Source organism: Protomyctophum bolini (assembly GCF_963924005.1).
Source record: "Protomyctophum bolini genome assembly, chromosome: 2".
Lineage (NCBI taxonomy): Eukaryota > Metazoa > Chordata > Actinopteri > Myctophiformes > Myctophidae > Protomyctophum > Protomyctophum bolini.
The window spans coordinates 49,686,328-49,713,097 of NC_137863.1; the positions used below are offsets into that span (position 1 = coordinate 49,686,328).

Sequence of the window (26,770 nt, forward strand, 5' to 3'; positions counted from 1 at the left end):
ATTATACTGTCTCTGGAAAAAAAAACACATGATCTGGTGAGTGGAATTGCCTTCATACACAATACCATCATAACAAAACAATCCCTGGGAGAATTTTCTTTACCGAGAAAGAAACAAAGAAAGACGCCTCGATATACTGTCATAACAATCAAACATGTGAGAGATGTCTTTACAGAGACAGTGATTCTTAACCTTTTTAATTTCAACGACCCTCGGATTAGATATTATATTATATTTTGATCTTTTTTGGTCCCACAGGGGAATTTCAGTTGTCGGGTACAGCACTGCAGTACCGCACTACATGAAGCATAGGACAGATCAGGAAAACAATCTATATTATCAATATTACATATTGTGGGCTGGCCTACTATTTACTAATAGTTCACCCGGTGAAGCAGCATTTTACTATTATGCACCCCACACTTGGAATAATATTCCAGGTTGCATTAGGAAGTCCAATTTAAAAACATATTCATTTAACATTGCCTATCCCAATGATGTCTAACAACAGCTAGGTCTTGCCTGGGCTTTACATGAGCTGTGTTTTTTGTATCAAAGTATTTGTTCCAATTGATATGCTCCTTCATCATATTTTAATTGTATCTATTATAATCTGTATTCATTGTAAAGTGCACTGTTGCACTCTCTATTTGTTTTTATTCCGTAAAGCACTTTGAATTTCCTTTTGTATGAAAGGTGCTATATAAATAAAAATGCCTTGCCTTATGTGTGAGCGCGTGTGTGGAGGGGGGCCTGGCTGGGACTGGATTAATGGTGAGGGGTAGAGGGGCACCGGCAGGTCGTGAGACGAGGAGCTTGGTCTCCCGGCTAGCCCCGCCGAGGCAGAGCCATTTATCATCCCGGCACCGGGGCCGACCAAATCAAAGCGGCAGGGACCAAAAAAAGAGGGATCATTAAAAGTTTAGCGCTTCTCCCGCGGGGCCATTTGCAGGCAACGCCAACGCTGGGCTATGCCTGAGAGATCGCGGCTCAGGCCTTATCCCCGCCATCCGCGGGAATACCAGCAGGGAATTCAGCCATATCTGCTGACTGGGGGACGCACGTCTCTACAGCGACACTATCTGCATCTTGGGGGATATTCAACGTATAACCCTCTGGGGATTTAACTGTCCCAACATGCCTTATGGGCACATAGTAAAAGAAACTAACATTGCACAAGTAATTAATGCTTACGGCTATATAGTGCAAAAATCACCTCGAGCAAGTTGGTTAATTTGTATGCCTGTGAATAAATGGGGAGGCTGTATCCGTGACTGTGTAATGATCATGTCTGCAACTTGTTTAGCTCTGCCTAACTGTTGTCCCCGGCCGCCTATGTCTAACCTCGCGTCATCTGCTCCCGACCAGAGCATGAACCTGAACAGGAAGAGAGAGAGAGAGAGAGAGAGAGAGAGGGGTTAATGTACATGGAGAATCAAGCTTACCAGTGTGTTTCTCCACAGAGAAGAACTTCTCCCCATCCAGAACGCTGTACACCACCCTGGCACTGTTGCCATACGTCGCCGCGTCATCTGCATCTGACGCTATGACCTTCATCACGGATGTTCCTATTCAGAGAGAGAGAGAGAGAGAGAGAGAGAGAGAGAGAGAGAGAGAGAGATAATGAGAACACACACAGGCTCAGATGAAGAGAAGTTCAGTGCCAGGCCACCTGGGAAGCCACAGACAGACAATGACATCTTAAAGAGTCAGGGCGAGAGAGAGGATAGTTTATGTACAACAGCAAAGCAGGTGTTTGGGGACCTCTGGGTTCTCCATGTCTGTGTTATTTGCTGCGTGTGCCTACGAGTGTCTACATGCCTACTGTAGGAGTTATTATACTAGAGAGAGAGAGAGAGAGAGAGAGAGAGAGAGAGAGAGAGAGAGAGACAGACAGACAGACAGACAGACAGACAGAGAGAGAGCAATTATCGCAGATTGCTGCTAACACTAATATGGCGGTAATTTCCATTTATTATGGATCGCGCATGCGCGCTGCCGTCCACCTCCCATTATACAGGCAGACTAAAAGCTGAATAACTCCTAATCTACGGAGCTCTCCATGGTTTGGTCAATTAGCGCGATTTTCGGAGGTCTTTGCTGATAATCCGGTGGTCTAGATGGAAACATTGGTGCTTTCTAGAGCAAGGATGGCTATATTTTAGCTCGCTAGCATTGACGCTATTTATGTAGCAACAACATCTGTTTCTGTGCTGCGTGCGCAGCCGTGCGCACACACGGGTGCGTGCGCACACCAGTGGTGCACGCGCACATGCACGGCACTAGCCTACACACACGGGTGCGGGTGCGTGCGCACACCACACCAGTGGTGCACGCATGCGCACACCACTGGTGCTCATTGACGTACACAAACAAACAGGTACATGGACATTGCTAGCTGGTTGTAGGAGTGGTTGCACCACTCAAAAACACCTTACATTAAAAGGGCGGAAGGACGAAAAAAACCAAGAAAAGAAAAGGCACAGAGAATCCTGGCATAGGCAGCCATGACTCCTCAAGGACGAGGAGTCTGTCTCCATTCCCCTGGCAAGGTCCATAGGTTACTGACAGCTGGTGTTGTCCACCAAAGGTCACAGCTGTAGCCTCTCTAAGAAGCCCTGTCTTGCTACGGTCCAGCCACATAATGGCCGTATGCTAATGATGCTAATTAGCGGGAGGTGTCAGAGCGCTGTTTGTTTCCTGTCATCCATTGGCGCTCCCAAGGTGGAGAGGAGACACGTATAAGACGGAACAGTGGATTATCATAAAAGCCACGGGGCCATTACCACGGGCAGTCGGGCAGCCCAGATCACTATCAAGCTGCCTGTCGCCAACATTTCATTCCTTCTGTTTTTGCTGGAAGCTGGAATGCTTGCATGCAAACACAGCTAGTGCAACATATGCTCATGCCAGTGTGTACACATGTACACGTGTGAGGCTATGATAATCAGCCACAGCAGTCGTTTAGCGCTGTGAATGTACTGTACCTACAGCAGTATGTGTGTGTGTGGTTCTTAATGCATGCTCAAACAGTACAGTAACATAATTCAGTCATTATTTTTGCCTGAATATGCAATTGGCCCATATCTGCCTGAAACCTTAGAAAATCACGCACACTGCACGGTTGGAGGAAGATCAATGATACAGTGTTTATCATATTGAAAACAGAAAGCCATATAGAGACAAGGCAGTTTCATTACTGGCGACAGACAGAACCCCTGCCTTTGGTAATTATGTCTACCTGGTTGTCTCTGTGCGTCCAGCAAAGCCATTTCCATCCTTGGGATTATTCTCTTATCTTAATTTTCCCCAGGTATAACAATCAGCTCGACACTCAGCTGTTTCTGGGTCCTAGCTGGGTCCTAGGAGGAACTATATAAATGCAAATGCTACTTTATTGTGTTTATATTAAAAGGGAAGGAAAGCAGGGAGTTTGCTGCCTGGGTCGCTCTGGTTGGCTTCTGTTTCATTAGGAGAAGTCGCGATCCTATACTGGTGAGGGATCTCTACAGCAGTGCTTCCCAAACCTTTTAGCCCATGACGCAAATGCCCGGGACGCAATCTAGTGAAAATAGCAGATCTACAAGCGCACAGCATGTCGCTTTGTGCCACATTAATGAGCTTATAGATCGGTTATTTTCACTTCTTCTTTGTCTTCTAATTTGTCGAATTTCTTAGATTGGTATTTTATTTATTCATGAAATTACTTGACTCTCGTGAAATAATTGAATTTGTTTTTAATTCATGAAATATCTTTGCTTTTTTGGGAATGTAAATAAAAAGAAAGGAACCATAAAAATGTGATCGCGATCCAATGCTCTACAGTAGGGATTGAAGTTTCTGACTTGACACAAACTGTATTACAAAAAACGAAGAAAAACGAAGGGGAAAATACGAAGAAAAACGAAGGGGAAAAGCATGTCTAAGTATGGCTAATGAAGAACATTTCTCATTATTCATAATAAATACATATTTTTCTCTCTCTACAGTAAATAAAGATAAAGAGCATGGTAAATTGTTCTGAGATGACACAGTATAGTCGCGGCAGCAATTATTTAGCCGTTTGCCGTAATGGTGTAAAGCAGCATAATAAAAAAACATGTTTTCCTCTGTGCCTCTTCTTCAACAAACTTTTTTTCTCAATTCCTCAAATTAGTTTTTTCTTTCATTAAATTGAGAGTAGCCATTTCTTTTTTAGGCTACCCATTTCTTTTGTGCTCATTATGCCAATTATCCTCTGTTGTGTAGGCTACTGGCTGTCTGGCTCACATACCAGTGAGGAAACCCCACTGGGACACCCGACACCGTCTTAGTCAAGTTCACAATTTCCTGCCAGTTAGCGGATTTGTGTGTTATCAACCAGTAGGTGTACTTTGTTGAGACATTGTTGATTGTTGTTGTTGTCAGCCATTGCCGCGTTGTCCAACTATTACTAACCCTAACTCTAACCTAACCCTAATCTCAATCTTAACCAGCCATGTATAAGCAAAGTTGTTGTATAGTGCAGCTTCACAATGTTTTCGCTTCGGGCAGCAGTAATTTCACTTTGTGTTTTCTAATCACATGCAGCCAGTAGGCCACAGTAGAGCCGAGCAAGTAGTAACCTACTGGCGATTATGGGTTGATAGCATTTAAATGTTAATTCAATTAATCTCCCAATGTGTGCCAGTGCTGACAGGTGCCACTCCAGCCCGTCAGTTTTGATTCAGCGTGGTGGGCCCCCTGCTCCACCTGAGCACCCCCAATTCCTCAAATTACTAATACTAAGTACCACTACCTGAAATGAAGCTACAGTATAGCATGCATTACTAATACTAAGTAGTAAGTATCACTACCTGGCATGAAGCTATAGACCGATTCCGTAGCGGGTCTCATGGTCGCAGCCTACGTATTTCCTGTAGGCGGAGACGACCACACCAAGCTTCTACTACAGTGAATGGAAAAGTGACTGATGTTAGCCTGCTTCAAACGTTACTCTTCTACCTGCTTTTTACTAACACTAACATTACAAAGATGCCCAGGACATCGGGATGAACCTGTGTCGTTTATGGCTGCTCCAACAGTAGTGGCAACATAAAAAAACGGAATGTCAAAATATCTACCACGGTGGCTGAGACCAGAGCCATAAAGTAATGGTTGAGACAAAGCAGTGAAAGATATGTATAACGTCAGTCTTACCCAATATCCAATCTTTCTATTTTAGGAACACAAGGCTGCTGTACTTTATACCTCATACTAAGCATTAAAGTATGAGGTATAAAGTACAGCAGCCATGTGTACCTAAAATGTATTTGACTAAGACTAAGCCTAAAAGACTAAAATCCCTAAGACTAAGACTAGTCTTAGTCTTAGTTAAAGTCTTAACTATTTTGATATTTCTAGACTAAATGGGACTAAAGACTAAATGTGTCTTATTCAAAAGACAAAGACTAAATCAAAAATAATGATGCTTAAAAAGACAACACTAGGCCCCAACAGGCTTAATGTAGAAGTGGATATGGCATAGCTATTTCAATAGGATTCACTAACAGGGAGAGCTATGTGTTCATTACAGACCATGTTATAGTATTGCTATTGTTGGTTGTTTGCTGCCAGTTATAATGATCTATTCCTGTCATTAAAAGGCCTGACTGAGGCGTGAATAAGCTACTAATGATAACACAGAAGGGGTTACAAACCATGTGCTTACTGTAAGTGAGTTGGAATAAGGTCGCTCTTTCCAAGGTATTGGTTTCTTTCCAATGTTTGGGTAATGTATGATTTCAATTGATCACACCTTAAGACAAACACGGAATACCAATGCATTAGATTAATTAAAACCTAATTTTGGGGGCCATCTCCTGTGAAATAAAGTGAGGAAGATTTTCCTTCGAGGGAGGCCAGTGATAGCTTTATATCGGCCCCTACTGTTGCGCCATCCTGTGAGAGGGTTATCTAGTAGTCCAATAAACAGGCTGTACACTCAAAATCATGGATTCACACGATCTGGCATTTATTGATTGCCCATAATTATCTCAAATTGAATGGTAATGTGATATACATATGAACAGCAAATACACATATGAAAGCAGATACGACCTGTATACATCACGAATCAGATTCGATCATATCAGTCCGCAGATCGAAGGGCCCCTCGAAGCACAGTGCCGACGCGTGTCGTCCCTGGAGAATTCTGACGTGTCACTCTTTTTTCCCAAAGCTATATACTAACAATCTTTCTTGTCACTCCGTGACCTTGCTGCATGAGCACAGCCCCTGCACACTCTTAAAGTAATGGTGCTTATTTAAGAGGTGCGAAATATCCCAACAGCCTCCCTTGGTCAAGACCTGTCATTGACCACACCAATCAGGTCAGGGATAATTGCCTACCCCACTAAGGTTATATCATTCGAAGGGCGCGCCGCATAATCAATTACCACACGAAATTTGAAGTAGCCAATTAACCTAATGTTATCATACGTACGTTCGAGGGCCACACCAATCTAGGGACTGTAGACTGTATTTAAGGGTTAGTGGTGGGCAGACATTGAATTCCAAAAGATGAAAAATAAAAAAGTTGACACTTAATAATCAGTTCAATCATACGAATAGAAGTACATTGCGTCACTTATGAAAATCAACTCAGTCATGAATCACAAAAAAACTTCTTGTAGTATTGCCAGTCATCATTGTTGAAGCCTCGTGCAAGTGGACACCTGTGAGTAGGGAAACCATTGTGTTATATGAGTGGAAAACCTGTGAAACAGTAAAACCACTTCTTTTTTGGCGAAACCTTCACTAGGGACATGCTTTTGTCCCTGCCATTTAGCTTGGTCCATTTCCTGCACAATGAATGACATTTGTGAACAAATATGGGCATTTTTACATTCCCCACTGGGAAATCTGAAAAGAAAACATGTTATCAAAAATTGTTCTCCTGGTTGCCCTTGGGGGGCAGTGTTCACGCGCAAAAGTGGGATGGGCAATTGTTTTTTTTTTTATTTGCCCGTCCCTCCTGTTGGGTGCAATTGTTATGATCATCGCGAGTCACAACGCAACGTATAGGCCATAGTGTTCCAACGAGTGGGGGGAACGCAAGGGGGGTTTTGTTCTAGCCTTCCAGCCAGAAAACAGGCTCGCGTCACGCATTCGAAACAGAGAGATGCATGTCTCTGCTCCGAGGTTGAAGAGCTCTATCAAGCTCTGATGCTGGAACGCTTCTCGTCCCGCAGCGTCCCGCAGCGTCCCGCAGGTCCGCAAGCCTTTCCAGGTGGAAGTTGTTATGGAAGCACCCCTGGTGTTTGCGTATAGGAACTCTGCATGGCATACTCTCTGATTCCCATTCATCTGTGTGGAAACAAACTCAAAGGAAAGTTCCCCTCCCCCTTCCTCGACCGTATATCTCCTTTTTCCCTAAACATAATATTCTATAACTCCTGGTGTGTCTAATATTTGAATATTTGAATTTATAACTCCTGGTGTGTCTAATATTTGAATATTTGAATTTCAACACTCGGTGCACAACACTGGTGTGACTGTGTTTGTTTTCATACTTACCCTTTTGTTGAGGGACACACAACAAGGACAACAGAGATAACAGAAGCACACAACATTCTTTTTGCCTGCAGTATAATCATTCAAGACAGTTACGGTGATTGGGTTTTTTGCATATGTTAGTAAGTTAGTTATTTAAGTCGACTTCGGTTTGATTGACATACACCCAGAATCACATATTTAAATCGACTTCGGTTTGATTGACATACACCCAGAATCACATATTTAAATCGACTTCGGTTTGATTGACATTTACACAGAATCACATATGAATGCATTTAGTATCAATAAAACAGAACCTTCCTGTGCCAGGCCAATTGACATTATACTTGGCCTTCTTCCAAGGATGCCCCCTTGGAACAGATTGGTCATCCTACCCAATGACTTGTTGAACCCAACCAGGTGTCCCTCCTGGATATGAACTTGACACTTTGTGGTCCATGGGGGGGTCTTAATTTGGTCTGTAGTCCCCTTAAGTAACATTTGGACAGTCTGGGTCTGGTGTTGCATACCGACCTTGTATGTGAGTGTCGTCCGTGCTGTTGCCCTGTGGGACTGTTCTGTTTTACACTTCACACACACTCAGACATTGACATCCAAAAGTCCCTGCTCCTGTAGAGAATTATTAGGGAATTTATTAGGGTTATGCTCTCTCCCTCCTTCATGTGACATTTTGTATGACACATTAAAACATATTATTGACATTTAAGTCTTTCAGACCTCCCTCCTAGTCCGTGGACACTTCCTGTGGGCAAATTTGTTAGTTACTTTTGATTATACATTTTGGCAAGTAATGCATCTGTTGGGGGGAATTGGTTATTTGATTCAACCCAAACCTTTAAAACCAATTGAGCTTCCTGCATGCTCTCTGTCCCTCCTAGTGCCCAGTGTAGGCCAGAATGGCCCTTGATTTTGTTCATTATTTTATTGTGTGACATATTATATATTAATTTTTTATAGTTGGTCTTTCACTGATATACCCTTTTATTGGTCATTTTGTAACTGTCACTTATTTATATTGACCCCGTGTTTTGTGCTTTTATTTTAGTTTCCCCTTGTTTTTATAATGACCCACCCCATACCAATCGGCTTCCACCTCATTTTCCCGCTTGGTCTGCTGCAGACCCTTAAATGTATTTGTTGTAGTCAACAACTGTTTGTATTTGTATTCAGGCAATTATTCTCATTAATTAATTATCTGTATTTTGGATCCCCCGTGGGAACATTTTCTTCCCCGAAAATAGCCGCTCTACCTGCTGCCGTGTTCATTCCCTGTTACGCCCCAGTTGCGCATCCTTGGTCGTTAATGGTTCGACGTGCATTCATACCACACACAAACACTACTAGTATGAAAGTCTCTGGTGCTGCTCTCCTGCCGCAGCCTCCCCCGTAACCTCTACGGCTTTGTGCCAAAAGTTCAAAGGTGTCGTATATTATAAGTAGCCCACAACTAATCCAATTAAACCATAGAAAAATGAACTCTCTAAAGCAACCTTCCGACTGTACTGTATTGAAAACCCTTGTCAAAGCATTAGATCGGTACTGACCACTGGACGCAGCCAACCAAGACTCCCTATTTCATTGACAACCTGACACCTTCAAGACTCCAGACACCACATTACAGTACAGAATTTTCCCCAAAATGGTTCAGCTCCATTGTTACAAGAGCATTTTTGATATGCAATAACCTACATGTTTTTTCACTTAAACTCTGCTATCTCAATGCCAGTACATAATAACTTGACATAATCACACTCTGTGATTCCCAATAAACGATAAAAATAAAAAACATTGATCCGCCAGAGTTTAACTATAATAACACATATCTCTTGATATCTTCTAGGAAACTACCTCATTGACTCCTAATTAGGCTACTTACGACTCAATTGATCTAAACACACGACAACCCCACCTGAGGCCTACCAATTCATGTTGAAAACAAACGCGATTCCCCACTGCTCCCGGAACAGTATCACCGGACAACCACTAATCTCCCGGTCAGGGCGCCTGTACATACAAAACCATGTTTGACTCACTCCACCGTACCACCATACAACTAGAACGGGCACTTACTTTTGAAATTTTGCATTTTTTCATTCATGTCAATGGGGAAATTTTATTCACTCATAATTATAATCTCAATTGAACTATAGCACATTTCTCTTAACAAAATACAAGCATACCATTCCTTTTGAAGCCGGCCAATTGCCTCCTGTCTGCTTATAAGTCAACTTTCTCCCAGAAGCATAACCTCACCGATTGTGCGTAAGCACCTACTTATTTATTCAATATTTTCGTTTATTCACTTATAATTGTCCTCTTCGCATGTGGTGACTGACCTCATTTTATACTATACTGATTAATCTAGAGAAGAGTTCTCTAAAACAAGCCAGAGACTGTAGACCAGGGTGCTCCAATTGGCGACCCACGGGCCATCTGCTTAATGTGTCCGTTGACACTTGTGGGACATTAATTTGAGATCGTTATTTTGTGCCTCCTCTTGTTGCTTACTTGGGAAATTATTAATCTTTATATCAACAAGTACTCTGTGCTAATTGCTAACTGACTCCTAAACAAAAACACAACACATTTAAATTTTACAGGGCTAGTCCTTTCTAATTATACTGTATCTATTTCAGAAGGTTAAAAAAATTAAAAAAATCACACCCATGTGAAATGAGGGGCGCACTCATTGTCCAAATTGTCCGTACATGGCCATTTACTGTTTTTTATATACGAATTTAGGTTCAGCCTTATGTCCCGGCCCTCCAAAATAGTGAACGCATAATTTATATTTTTTTCCATTTCGTTTTCTTGCATTCTGTTTTTTCTCTGCTCCAATATCTATATATGAAGCAACCTCCCTGGCTGGCTGGCTGCACCCCTAACCATAGTGTTCCTCGTTCCCATGCCCTGTGACCCCATGCCGCCCCAATCAGTTACAGCTGTCAATGGACCATACTTTGAACAGACAAGCCTAACCCCATGTCAATCATTGGAGCGTGACACCGCTCAAAACTGGTCGAAGTGGTTTTTTTACTACGTGCTACACAGTGTAATACGTTATTACAATACTTGTGGCCCTGGACCGAAACTACTATTAAACTTATGTAATCAAAACAAATGGTTGGCACAGTTGACGGAACGAACCTGACAGGGCTTTACTCTCTCCAGATACCAGATACTAATTCTTTCTAATTTATTAGTTCTTATTATAGTGTTATGCACAAATTTGTACTCCTCCATTTAATATGTATATGACTTCACTTAGGTGTGGTTACTTATTAATTATGTCAAATTGTCACTGAAATCACTTAAACGAGACAACTACACTATAAGTGTACGACCTTATGAGCCTATAGCCCTTTCCAATTGTTTCCAGTTAATGACTATTATATGAAATCATTACTCAAAGTAAATGTAGACCAATGTAGTATTTGCTTTTGCTTAATATTTCCTCTTATTTGATTTGGCGTTTCTCCTCACTTAAGTATTAGACACTTTGGAGTTCTGTTGAACTATTTTGGACCCCTACATTTGTTATGCTATGTTATCTCCCTTATTGTTTTCTGTTTGCTTAACTATAATCACTTAACTATAATCTTTAACACTTATTAAGAGATTGGTGAAACACTACCTTGACACAACTCGTGTAATTTTTTAATATCACTTAATTAATATTTATTTTGCTGAACATACCCCCACTCAGTTCCATAAATGTATTTTCATGAAGTACGTGTATATCTCCCAGATACTGTATAGGCCTAATAAAGGGGGGCGAGGGATAGGGGGATGATTCTCTGTTCAACCAATTGCTCTACACTATATTTTTTTCACAATTACATCAATTACTTTTGAAAATATATATTTTTTGATTGCGGTACTTTAATTACACATTACTAGCCTTTTTCACCACTTATTTAGTTGTCTTCTCACTATTACATAAGCTCTCCAATGGGGTGTATTGTTTAGAAACTTCCGCTTTCTGCATAATCCACTATTTTACTATATGATTTCCTCATTAAAATAATTAACTTAATATATATATTCTATATATGGCATTTCCCTTTGCTGGAGGGTTGGATGACACAAGGTGTGAGTATTGTATCTGTACTAATGTTGCCCATACATACGCAATCTCGCCTCATTTACAATTTGTTATGCTAGTGTGTAATTCCACACACAACTGCGGCAGGTCCAATATTTGATTTTAAATGGCTTTGGGCCTATAACTTGGGCAGAGGGGTGCGGGCATCGCACCCCTGGCCCATGACCTTGAGCAGTGTGGTCAGTGTCTTTGTGAGTGACTCCCCAGCACCCGGAACAGTTCTTTTCTCCATAGCAGGTGGCATATAGCAGTCTGGCGGCTGTGTGTGGCTGCCCCTTTTGACCCCGTGCAGCACGGCCAATTCAATGTCTCTCGGCAAGTGGCCCCCCCAACTCTGGAGCAGCGGTGGTGGTCTTGTGCTGGCTGGTTGCTGCAGTAACATTCGGCAACAATGTCTCTTTGGTGGAACTGAGTGTACAACTGTCTCTGGAGATACGATAGGCTCGTGCATATGGAATCAAATATCCTCCCACCTTTTGTTGTTGATGATTTTGGACTAAAACATTCATGCAGCTTCCTTCCTGGTCCCATGTTTTCTTTTTTCTTTTTTTTTTCTTTTTTATGTTGCTGGCCCGCAACATTTCTATGCTACATTAGTACAACTACAAATCACACTCTGTCTTTCCTATAATTTGAGCTTCTCACCTTGATGGTGGAATGGGGGGTTTACTAGCAGATAGCGTCTAATACCACATCAATCAATTGGATTCGGGGGAGATTAATCACTTAGTTCGATCAACCTCCTGATGAAAAGAAACTAAAATAATAAACTGGAGAGGGCGATGTTCCTATATTAACTCAATTTAAGGTCAAATGGTGAACTGTTTACAGGGAGGGATATTCCAACTTAGGGGAACTATGAATCAATTATGAAATTAAATTTTAAATTTCACTTAAAATGGGATACTTCCGTTTAAGTAATATATGTAATGGGCCCAGATCTTATTATGGAATAGAATGGATAAAACCTTTTTATTAAAAGTAAAATAAAAGTCAATTGAGTCATATGTCACCTACCTACCCGTCAGGGTAAGCGAGCAATCAGTCCATGTCCTGTAGCTATCATTTTCCTACCGTCAGGGCTGAGGGAATAGCTGGTCAACATATCTGTCTACTGTTAGTAGAGGAACATGGTCTATGTTTCAGTCAGTCAAAATAAAATTAGTAAATATTAACTCAAATCAAATCAAAATTCCCTATATTTTATTCACTATAGGGGAGAAGGGATGATTAATCTGACCTTATGCGTCTACATTTGAAACTAATCACCATTTGGTGCATTGGTTGCCCATTATATTTCACTTGTGGAAAGTAAACGCGTATATTTCCTTAGCTCAATTAAGTACAATCTTGGGATATTTAGATAGTAGTTTGAATATTGCCAATGGTTTCAACCCCTTACTTCCACTTAATTCCACTTAATTTGAAACACTTCACTTATTTTTGCAAATATCCATTATCCCGGCCGTCTGAGCTTGTGGATCAACTCACTTAACACTAATTTTAAATAATATCTCCCTTAGGCATTCTACACAAGTCTTATTTTTTACACAAGTCTTATTTTTTACACAAGTCTTATTTTTTACTTTGAGTAATTTGATTACCGAACAGGGCAGGGCACTTCTACTCTAGTGCATTTAATTCGCTTACTTGTGTACTTTCATTAAGTATTTTGAATTCTGGACTTTATATATATATACTTTAGTGGCCTTTGTATGTATTACACTTTGGAACAATTGAGTACTTTTTTGTCCCCCCCCCCGTCAAATACCTTTTCAGTTGTGGAAAGTACCTCAACGTATCTTGAGTATTTCCCTTATAGTTTAGAGTTTAGAGTTCCTAATTTATCTTTGGTTATTATTACAAAACATGTATTGCTTCTCCCTTTCCGCACAATGAGTACCACTACTTTTAATACTTTGAGTGTTATTTTATTTTATTTTATTTTGATTTATTTATTTTTTCCTCTCCAGTAGTTGCACCTATGGTAAAGTTTGACTCGCTACAAGCTTACAACATGCATGTGAGCAATGCCTACAAAGTAGTTTTTTCTGGGTGGTGTAACACCCATATTCTAACCAGGGTACCAGCATCTAATCTAATTGAGTGGGGCTAAAATATGCTGTACATGGACATACAGTTTTTTCACTTATCTAATCGCCTCCATTCCGTTTTTTCTAAATTATGATAACGGCCAGTTGCCATTTTGTCCTGATGTACACTATTCAAGGGGGAGTTTCACTTTTTTACTGGGGGCAAGTGTCTGTCACATAAGTAGTGTCATCTTTTGGGACACAGTGTAACTATATTATCAATTTTGTTTTCTACACAATATTTTATATTCCCTGTGGACACAATTTACAGGGAAGGCCAAAATCAGTCCCTGTATTTTCCACAGTGACCTACACTTCAAAGACAACACCACGACCCTGCCCACTTTTACTGACCCACAATATCCCCTTATTGAACAAATGACAGGCCTTCAGTCAAGGCCTCCCATCTTCTGCTAAAAATTCACTTTCTCACCACTGCCCAGACACAATACAATGATCATCTGTCTAGTCTATGACATGAGAACATTTAAACTATATAACATAACAACCCCAACAGTGCTCAGTTAACAACTCTCACCAAACAACCAAGCTATGACATGAGTCTCACTCAAACCTCATCCACACACACCCACGCACGCAGCGACCAAGCGTGAGAGTTGGCGACCAAGCGTTCTGTCCCCTTTTAAATACTCTAACCTAATCATACGTCACACCCCCCTTTACCTCTCTCTTATGGAGGGAGGTATTACCAATATTAAAATCCCTCCTAGATTGTGTATACCCTTTTAATATCCCTTTTAATGTAAACCCTGCTTCTTACCGTTTTTTATTTTATTTTAGTCTGGTTTAAATGTATTGAATCCCCTTGGGGTTTTCCCCTGACCTGAATTTAACCACCCTCTTTATCCTTGACCTTTTGTGATTTGTTCACAAAACTACAACGCAACTTCGACCTTCTGCTTGATAGTATTGCTACCCCCAGGCTGTATTACCTATTATGGTTTCACGTAAAAGGTCTATTTCACATTGGTCAACACCTAATTACCTACAGGAATAAATTTTAAAGCAGTGGGCTGTTATCGGGCAACTATGTGCCATTATTTTGTCGTAATTATTATTACTATTATTATTATATATTTTCCAATTGTATAGCTGATATCTACAATTTCACACAACATTTGTTTACACAACATTACCCACTTCCCTGGACCTCCGTTCTCTGACTCCATTTCCTCTCTCTCTCTCTTGAGTAATTTGTGTTCCTCATGTCACTATCTCCTGTCTGCCACACGGAGTATTTTTATTATTATTATTATTATTATTATTATTTTTACCTAATTACCAAATATTTTTGTGCTTCCACATATGCGCGTGCGTGCACACACGCACACATGCTTGGCCAATATTATAAACGACATTCACCAGCACCCATAATACTATATGTGCAAGTAAGTTTATAGAAGAAAATAATCAAAAATGTACAGTTATTTTTATATTTTTTTGTCTTTTTCTGGATCCTTTTTTTCTCTTTTGGCCATGACCGTCCGTGCTACAATAATGTCTGTTGAGGACATATTGAATTCACCACAATCTCGTGCTACAATAACGTCTGTTAAGGACATATTGAATTCACCACTATCTCGTGCCATAGCCGTGGGAACTACTTCTACAACATTGCTTTTAATTTAATTTTTATTTGCACCCACTTATTTAGTTCCCACCCTGCCCTGACTGATTTGCTGCATGTGGTGTTTTTATTATTATTTTATTTGTTTTTATTTATTTTATGTTCTTATATTCAATTTTGTTCTTTGCCATTGTTTTCACTTAGGTCCTTCGGACCTCCCTCCAGCTCTCTTTTGAGGGCGCAGTCCTGGGCTAGACCCCTTTCCTCTTGAGGTCTACCACCCAGGCTACCCTGGAGAGAAGACTTCAAGTCTTTGCTTCCCGGCGGCTCCTTTTCAGAGCCCACCGATCACAAAGAGCACTGCTCGCCTACTAACTCATTCGCTTTTGGCTCACAGTGGCCTGACTGTACATTGAGCGGAACGCGACGGCCAACAGTTCCATCTGAATGGACTTACTGTCATTGCGATTCCACCGACCGGTGACGCAGTCGATAGCGAGCTCCTGACCCCGTAATGATGGTTGGTCACCCAGGAGGAACCCGACGGTCTGATCCGGACCCCAATTAGCTATGGGATATCCGAACTTTGACCGTTTTCACCAGCCTTGCCTGTTCACAGAGTCCGTCACTTCCTAACGGCATCTCTGCTAGGTGTGGACTGTCATCCACGTACCACGCGTTTACCCCCAACATCATATACATGTGACAAAGGCAATTTCCATTCCATTCTCTTGTCTAAGGACATGTTGCATTCACCTCTTGTGCTACAATCCCTGTCCCCTCACACGTTTGTCCGATGTATACAATGCGGCAAAGGCGCCGACTAGGGGATACCACAGTAGGGTGTACTCACCCTTCACTAGACACGGAGGCCTTCAGTTACTTCTCCCCTGCACTATATAGTTGATTTAACGTGCCTTCGGAACCTCGCGGTCCCACTGTCCCCTGTTAATGACAAGGTTTGGGGAGCCCAATCCCCTTCCCTTATCATTTTAACTATTTATGTTTTATTGTATTCTATTTTAGCAAATAAAGTTTATTATTATTATTATTATATAAAATCCAAACAATTCCCCTACAAACCACTGCACCCCTACTTCCCACGGCTATGTCTCGTGCTACAATGATGTCTGTTAAGGACATATTGAATTCACCACAATCTCGTGCTACAATATTTTTTTGTCTGATCAGGACATATTGCATTCACCTCTTATCTCGTGCTACAATCCCTGTCCCCTAAGGACATGTTGCATTCACCTCTTATCTCGTGCGCGCACCAACTATTTACATAATATACATTTCACATTTTCACACATTTCACATTTTCACACATTCACACATTTCACATTTTCACACATTTCACATTTTCACACATTCACACATTTCACATTTTCACATTTTCACACATTTCACATTTTCACACATTCACACCTTTCACACATTGACACATTTCACATTTTCACACATTTCACATTTTCACACATTGATTATGTTCAGATATTGATTATGTCAAAATATTACTGTGTGAATCACACTCAATTAAGTGGTATCAGACACACTATATACACTGATTTATGTCAAACACCATCGGCGAACCACTGCATGTTCTCTCATAGATATATCCCAAAAATACACACTCAGGACCTTGAGGTTCAATTATGGAGTCATAAGGGTCTATCCTTGAACCACAGTTCCCCTAGTGGACTCCATCAGTAACTCTAATCACCATACCCATTGTAGGTGGTTGGGAATTTATTAATAATATTATAATTTTTTCCTATCCTTGTTATTGTTATTTATTCTATTATCATGACTATTCTTTTTTTACTCTTCTTATTAGTATTATTGTTAAAATTTGACTTCTTCCCATATATCAAGCTTAATTGACCTGTCGCACTTCTCAGATATTAGAACCACTTTTGTATTATTAGTTGTTATTGTTATTATTCACTTAAGTTATTCTTTATCTAGTTCCCCACTGGCCAGGTGAGAAACTGAAAATATTGTGGATATTATTATTATTTCACTTCATACACTTGATTGATTCTTTTTTTTATTCTTTTTTTTAATATTTGTATATGCATATATATATATTTTTTTTTCACCTTATAACCTCATTTTTGTAGAAGCGCACAAAAGTGCACAAAGCGCAGTCTTTTTGAAGAAAAATCCAGACCGCCAAAAGTGTTCTATATGCATGTGGGCGTGGCTTATCTGGGGAAACGCCCAGGGAACACTTGAGAAAAGGAAATTATGATTTTATACCTACCGGTTCAACAGTTGTAAAGCAAACACCTTACCCGGCCACCGTGTGGCCACCTTGTGCACTTTCCTTTCAATTAATTTTCCTGAATTATGATTAGTCTCCTCTCCAATGTTCGTAGTTGTGGCGCTTACCCGGCAATAGTTATAGCGCAAACCGTAAAGTGGGCTGTTATAGTGCCACCATGTGGCCAACTTGTGTAATACTTTTGCAATTAATTTTCATAATTATTATGACACTCCTACTATATTTTTGTAACCATGGTGCTTACGGTTTCCAAAGGAAAAATGTTTGTTGCATTTGAAGACGGTCTCGTATGGAGCTGTCAATGTGTTAAATGGCAATAGTGAAATCTCATGTTTGACATGTTTGTAGGGTTAAGCAATGGCTTCCTGTTTTTTCCAATCAGCACCACTCAGCAACGTTGAACATATGGAGGGGGATGGTAAGGTATGGTGTATGTGGGGGGGGGGGTTTAGGGGGGGTATTTAACCAACATTTATACAACATTAGACAATTGACTGGACCTCGCTCTGACTCTCTCTGACCTTTCTCTGACTAATTTGTGTTCCCCATGTTAAAATTTGTGGGGGGGGGGGTTATATTTATGATTTTATTTAAATTATTCCACAAAGGGACAAGTGACTGCATTGTCCCAGGTTGGTTTCTTGACCCACTCAATGTCGCAGACCTGTTATCTGAGCTGCATAACAGTGTGTTCTTTCGAATATGTAAACATCTTGACACAGCCGCCAAACATAGACACAACAAACGATGTTCCCATCGCATTCCGGCACACACGCACACACACACACACACACACACACACACACACACACACACACACACAAATACGCTCCCCTGCACAAACACTGACGCTGCGCACACACACTTCACATGTACCAAGGCACACGCACGCACACACACATACACTCTAGCACAGACATACATGAAAACACGCCCCTGTTTGCGCACACACCTTGCACCCAGCCGTGCACGCCTGCACACACACGTATGGGAATTAATAAACAACAGAAATATTCTCCTGTTTGCCACACTGAGTACTTTTACTTAATTACAAGATACTTTGAGTATCTCGATGGGTGTTGGATCTACATGGCAGTCAGGGTATATTTCCACTGTCTCACTGAAACCCTATGTCTGTGATGCACACCCACACACTGCATGTACCGAGGCACGCGCACGCACGCACACACACATACTCTCCCAAACGCTCCGCCGTTCATGCACGCCCGCACACACGTATGGCAATCAACAACAACGCTACAGCGAGCTCTAAGCAGCTACATTTTCCAACAATCGCCATATCGTTTGCCCAGCAAAGCATCAAACATCAAAAGAGCCACACCAGCGGTAAAGCAGACAAGCCATTATTTCATTATGTAAACACAATACAGTTGGCAACAAGCAGAGCCTAGGCCTGTCGCTGTCAGCGCCCTCTACTCTCCTAAAGCATGTTCATCTGATATCACACCCCGTTTTCTCACTAACATTTGGTTGTCCCAGTTTTGTTTGCCCCATTTAGTCAAACTACAGGACAAGATAACCGCTTCTCACTAAACGTCGGGAAGTCACCAGCTGTTGCGCCATCCTGTGAGAGGGTTATCTAGTAGTCCAATAAACAGGCTGTACACTCAAAATCATGGATTCACACGATCTGGCATTTATTGATTGCCCATAATTATCTCAAATTGAATGGTAATGTGATATACATATGAACAGCAAATACACATATGAAAGCAGATACGACCTGTATACATCACGAATCAGATTCGATCATATCAGTCCGCAGATCGAAGGGCCCCTCGAAGCACAGTGCCGACGCGTGTCGTCCCTGGAGAATTCTGACGTGTCACTCTTTTTTCCCAAAGCTATATACTAACAATCTTTCTTGTCACTCCGTGACCTTGCTGCATGAGCACAGCCCCTGCACACTCTTAAAGTAATGGTGCTTATTTAAGAGGTGCGAAATATCCCAACACTACCGACTTGGATTTATGCATGAGTTCTGTTTAATGGTATCAACACAGGCGGTTAGAATGGCTTCCCCTCACCATTTCAGCACTCTGGGGGAGACGGTTCAATTACCGATAGGCGAGCCACAGGAGTGCACCGCGTGTGAAGACACTAGACTGACAGCTATTTAAGAGGCAGCCTCGTAAAAGAGATTTGTGCCCATCTCGACTGGCGCGGTGGCGACACTGGCTCCGACAGAGGGGGCATAACGGCTGCGCTGGTGACTTTCTCTCCGGCTTCCTCCCGCCTTAATCTGCAGGACTGAGTCCACATGTCTCACCTATGGTTAGTACAGGCTGTCCTAATGGTGACTTCAGCAATTTGCAACATCCTGTGCCTTCACTCTGAGAGAGAGAGCTCCGGATGCAATACTTCTCACAGGGAAAAATTGGAGAAACAAGCGTGTACTATTTAAAATAATAAGGGGGGAAAAAAAGAATGCTAGGCGGGGGGAGTAGGGAGAAAGAAAGAAAGAAAGTTAAAGATGAAGGAGAGATACATTTCCCAAGGCTTATTTCTTTTCCTCATCTTGATCCCTGACTTATCCTGGATTTGTTTTGTCTAAATTCCATCCATGCATGCCGTCTCCTTTAAATCATCTTATAAAGACATGGCCCTAGTTAAACTGCCTGGTGAACTACAAGGTCTAAAGCACATGGAGCAAGTGCAAATGGTCGTGTCCAACTCCAGTTATGCTAGTTAATTGGCATATATTATCTGGGTGCAAAGGGGTCGTGTTTAGTTTCTAAATTAATCATGGGAGTGTCTCCCATTCCCTTTAGCCATGTGCACCTGCACAATGCTATTTAAGCAGGTTGGAGGAGACGCGGCCAGTTTTCTGCTAAGGAAATGGGTGCTGCTGCTCATGCACATGGTGAAAGCCATCTATGGGAGCAGCAGGTATCCAGGTGACCTGGAGGCGTGATCAATGCCATTTGGCTATTCTGAGTGGCCAAAGAGCAGCCCACAATGTCCAAAGTGATATGAGATATGAGACAAAACACTAGCTCTCTGCTCAACAAAAACATAAAGTGGAAACAGGAGGTGGACCACGGCTATGCTGGGAATATTAAGGGATTGCAGTTCAGATGCGTTCAGTAATATTAATTCCTGATGATACCACATTGTTTTGTTATTTTGCTTTGTTTATCCTGTGCATGTTATTCTTTTTAGGAAAGGAAATGTAACATGTGATGCTGACTATGAATATATTATAATTATTTCCTATTCACGAGAAGGGTGATGGGCCTCGTACAGGGGTGATTGACAGCTGTCAGAGACTGATGACGCCACCCACCCAAGTAACACGGGGGAAAGGGAGGAAACTCAAGAGAGGTGTAGATGATTTTCCCTAGTGCATGAAGGGCGATTGTTACACTGTAGTGTGTCCAGAAACCTTAATATTTACATGCTCAGCTTACTGCATGGCAATTAATTATATTCACATGTTAAGAGCCGCCCAAGCCAATAATTATAATTATAACGATAACTATAACGTTCAGATGCGTTCACTAATAGTAATTCCTGTAGTGTGTCTGTAATTTATGTCCAAGAAACATATCTGATATCTTGACATTTAAACGTTAATATTTACATGCTCAGCTTACTTCATGGCAATTCATTCACACCAAGAATGATAATTATAACGATAACTATAATGATGATGATGTGAACTGATGTTCTGTAACCACTGGCTGTGTCGGAGCCTCAACATGGATATTGATGACCTGTCCAATATTCATACCGGTAGTTATCATTATAGTTAATGCTCTTGGTGTGGATGGCCCTTATACTGCTGTATATGCTCTGTTGCGCAGATAAAGAAAACAAGAAGGACATATGTTCATAACATTCTTTAAAGATGAGAGGTCCTTGAACAGATTTCATAGTCAAATGGATTTTCCTTTGAACGTGTTTCAATAAAGTGTACTTATTGAAATAAATACCCTGCCTCTCTATCTCTCCTCCTCCATGGTGCTGAAAGACACACACCAACCAGCAGATACATTTGAACTGGTATCTCATTCTCATGATGAGTCTCACAGCAATTGCATCTGCAATGTTTAACGTGAGTGTGTGAATGTGTTGAATGTTACGCCCTGTACATTTGGATGGGTTTTGATTATAAGCAGAGTGCGTTGTGAGAGGTGAACTTAACATTGCACGCTTTAAATTGTGGGTAATTTACTGAGAATGGGGGCGTTAAAATGATAACTACTTGGTTGTAAACTGTACTGACATTTGTGCCGTGTGCCATTTTGCGCTTGGTGTAAGATAGGATAGATTCTGAACAAGGGTTAGTCTAGCACGCACAAGTCTGCAGATGCAGCATTCTCAGGGAAAACTGTTTTGAAAATGTGATAAAATCAATGCTTTTAATAGCTTTTCACGGTGCGTTCCCTTTACGGCTACATCTTGTGGATGTGGATGTGGTCTGTTTTTTTTTCCTTCATATGCATATTCTACATTATACAGTCAATTACAATAACCTTTGATTTTTCATTGTATAGCGTTCTCCATACTTGTTTCATTTGGAAGGCTCTCTGGTAGCACTTAGCGTAGCCTGCCCTATAGGCAGTTTTACAATGATATTTGAAGTCAAGTATTGATAAAAATGCACATGGATCAAACATTTTGAATAATCAAAAAAAGGTAACAGTCAGAATATTCACAGTGATACATTATAGTAAATAAGTGATATTAAGACCACATGATACTGGCTTCTTTCTTTCTTTCTTTTCTTACAGGAAACAGGGATAGAGCGACAGGGAGTGACATGCAAAAAAAATTCCACCAGGCTCAGGAAGAGAACCAGAGATTTTCTGTCAAGAATGAAAGCTTACGCGGTACTCGTCTTGCCATAACCATTCGGCCATTAGTGCCCCCAATGCTGGTTAACTTAAAACAGTTCCACACTTGTCTCCCTTATGTTATGTGGGCTTTGTTACTGGTCAAGTTACGCAACTTTCCACTGATAGCAGGAAATAGTCAGACTAGAACAGCAATCAACAATGCTATGGCTTTAATGAAGAGAGGTCCCATCGAGACAGGCTTCAAGCTAGGGCTGACCTCGATTAGTCGAATAGCCGACTAATCGATCGGAACGGGTTTCAGTCGACTGACCACCTCTCAGTCGATGTTCACAAAATATTATTGTATTATAGGTCTGTGGGGGACATAAACACATTTGAACATGCTTTCTGACTGTTAAAAACAGTCAGAAACTCCACATGCACATTGGAGAAACTCCACATGCACATTGGAGATTGATCTCCAATGTGCATGTGGAGTGTGTCTGCCTGTGTGGCAATGTGCCACTGCCTGTGACTTGAATCGCACAGTGCGCCGGCCTGATAGACTCCAGAATCTCAATCTCACCTGCTGTGCTCAATCTGGCTAATGACAAGCCTCTCAGTCGATGTTGGGGGTGCTCAGTCGACTAACAGCAAATTTATTCGGTGTTCACTCTCCATTCCGACATGCTGCCACTCCTACATTGACTTCTAATTGTCGGAATGGTGGTATGCTCCATATTTTTAAACATTCCACCATTCCGACAGAAAAAAGTCCCACCATTCCGACAGGGACCCGTGGCAGAAAAAGTCCCACCATTCCGACAGATCACTTTCAAGTCCCACCATTCCGACAGGGACCCGTGGCAGAAAAAGTCCCAGCATTCCGACAGATCACTTTCACAACTATTTATTTATTATTTATATTTATATTAATATAAATATTATTATTTATATTTATATTTATTTATATTTATTTATTTATTTATATATTTATTTTATTTATTTTATTTATTTTATTTATTTTATTTATTTTATTTATTTTATTTATTTTATTTATTTTATTTATTTATTATTATTTATATTAATATAAACACTGACCATGACACTGACATGATACTGACATGACACTGACCATGACACTGACCATGACACTGAGACATGATACTGACATGACACTGACCATGACACTGACCATGACACTGAGACATGATACTGACATGATACTGACCATGATACTGACATGACACTGACCATGACACTGACATGACACTGACATGACACTGACCATGACACTGACCATGACACTGAGACATGATACTGACATGACACTGACATGATACTGACCATGACACTGACCATGACACTGACCATGACACTGAGACATGATACTGACATGACACTGACATGATACTGACCATGACACTGACCATGACACTGACATGACACTGACCATGACACTGACATGATACTGACCATGACACTGACCATGACACTGACATGATACTGACCATGACACTGACATGACACTGACATGACACTGACCATGACACTGACATGATACTGACCATGACACTGACATGACACTGACATGACACTGACCATGACACTGACATGATACTGACCATTATGACATGGTTTACAACTATTTATTTATTATTATTATTATTATTATTTTTATATATTAATATAAATATTATTATTTATTATTATTTATTTATTTTTTATTGATTATAGTACAAATGGTTTATCCTGCTTATATTTGATTATTTCTGAAGATGATAGGCCTATACAGTATGTCAGTATCATGTCAGTGTCATGGTCAGTATCATGGTCAGTATCATGTCAGTGTCATGGTCAGTGTCATGGTCAGTGTCATGTCAGTATCATGGTCAGTATCATGTCAGTGTCATGGTCAGTATCATGGTCAGTAGCATGTCAGTATCATGTCAGTATCATGGTCAGTAGCATGTCAGTGTCATGGTCAGTGTCATGTCAGTGTCATGTCAGTGTCATGGTCAGTGTCATGTCAGTGTCATGTCAGTATCATGTCAGTGTCATGGTCAGTATCATGTCAGTGTCATGGTCAGTGTCATGTCAGTATCATGGTTAGTATCATGTCAGTGTAATGGTCAGTATCATGGTCAGTGTCATGTCAGTGTCATGTCAGTGTCATGGTCAGTATCATGTCAGTGTCATGGTCAGTGTCATGGTCAGTGTCATGGTCAGTATCATGTCAGTATCATGTCAGTGTCATGTCAGTGTCATGTTAGTATCATGGTCAATATGACTAAAATGTAATAAAACGCATAATGTAATAATCAGCTCATATATTATAAAGACATTATTGCATTATGAAGTTTTATCACAGTATGAGTCGCCTATGTGGAGGTTCTTAATGTAACACATTATTACATTATAGAAAAATCTATTAAGTTATGTGCTCGTCTTTTAATTACATTATGAGCTGATTATTACATTATTTACAGTTGCTACACACCCCTTAAAAAATTGCCTTGAAAATACATTTAAGATTTGTGGACTGTCGGAATGGTGGGACTAAAATGTGTCGGAATGGTGGGACTAAAATGTGTCGGAATGGGGGGATGTCGGAATGGCAACATGTCGGAATGGAGGCATGTCGGAATGGGGGGATGTCGGAATGGGGGGATGTCGGAATGGGGGCATGTCGGAATGGGGGGATGTCGGAATGGCAGCATGTCGGAATGGGGGCATGTCGGAATGGGGGGATGTCGGAATGGCAGCATGTCGGAATGGAGGGATGCACCCAATTTATTCATATTAATTTCGACTATACAAATCCTTAGTCGGGGACAACTCTACTTCAAGCACACTATGAGTAAGGGTACATTCAGGCGTATGCACAGGTGCGTAGGCCAGTGGACATCAATGAAAGCAATAGAATACATTGTGTATTTGCTCGGTACATGCGTATTTTGTTATTTAATGAAGGAACGTTTCGGTCCCTCCGGACCTTCCTCAGGCGTGGGGTATTAAAAACATTAACGAGGGGGCTAAAAGTCCAAAAATGATACCATTTTTTATGGCTCTCCATAAAAAATATAAAATAAAGGTGAATGCCAAAAAGAAAAGATATTCAAAGGATATCCCAAACTCAAATAATCAGCAATGCAAGTCCTAAACCAGATACACAATACTGTAGCTTTAAGGCCAGGCTACACTGGGGACGGGACGGAACCGCACGCAGCTAGGTGGCTGCACCGACAATTTGTTCGTCCCGCAGGGAGAGGCGAAGGCTTCATAATGCCCCGCGCACGCGCAGAAAAATAGAGCACATAAGGATTCACACACGGAGCTTACGCACAACCTGCACACCGCAGCTAGCTTCAATTGGTCAAAGCGTCGATTCTATCCCCAGTGTAGCCCAAGCCGTAGAAAGAAGAAAAAAATCCCCAATGCTAGTTTCACACCTATCTCAGGCAATGGCCAGAACTTTGTACATACATTGCATTGCAATAAACACACACGCACACGCACGGATGCATGTAAACACGCACACTGGCCTACATTTTTTTCCTAGCCATCACGATGAAAGCAAAGTGTCATATATAATGCAGTGCTTGTTCAGGTAGTACAGTGTTTTCTCATCTTCTGTGTACTACTTTCAAAGGTAAATTATGTTCTCACGTCCCGAGCCTCACGGCAAGCATTTATCCAACCACACAGCCCCACCCGCAGGCCTTTAGCGGTTCCACCTCCTACTATGTTTGGCCTTTACAAACTGCACAGGTCTAAGTGGACTCCATGAATACTATTCAACCATTCAGTGGGCCACAGGGCTTTGTCAGGGCTTCACTACATTAGAGGAATTTGAAAAAGTAAAAGCCATCCTCATTTTAAATGGACAGACTTGTGCCTCTTCATCAGCAAATGGACAGCTTTTAACATGGCAGGTGATTTACATTACGGTGACGTCCACTTTTGGAAAATAAAGAGGTTGGCGAACCATTAACGAGAAACATGATGACCCCCACAGTTTTGAAGTGAGAAACCATTTATCAAAGAGGTCTGTACAGTACAGCCAGCCTGCAACACTTCATTTGAGAGAGATATGCATGGCGGCAATGCACCGAACAGCTGCATGCAAACCACTGTAAAACAAACAGAAGAAGAAGAAGAAGAAGAAGAGAGAGATATGCATCTCTCTGTCCAATTAGCAATTGTCCCAAATGTTATCACTGAAGCAAATACGTTTTCAAATAAATGTATAGTGTAGTAAAAGTACAATATTTAGATCTGCGATGTAGTAAAAGTACAAGTTTTGGGAATTGAAAATACTCAAGTAAAGTACAAATACCTCAAGATTGTACTAAA

At 41.1% G+C, this 26,770-nt stretch overlaps 1 pseudogene across 1 annotated transcript in view; it reads right to left on the minus strand.

Annotated features, from left to right (window-relative positions):
- The window catches only part of LOC308334472 (cadherin-22-like), a 129,434-nt pseudogene that overhangs the window by 83,549 nt on the left and 19,115 nt on the right, over window positions 1-26,770 (minus strand). The window contains exon 3 of the transcript in view: window positions 1,446-1,568. The product of the transcript in view is annotated as a cadherin-22-like (transcript). The remainder of the gene's footprint in view (window positions 1-1,445; window positions 1,569-26,770) is intronic.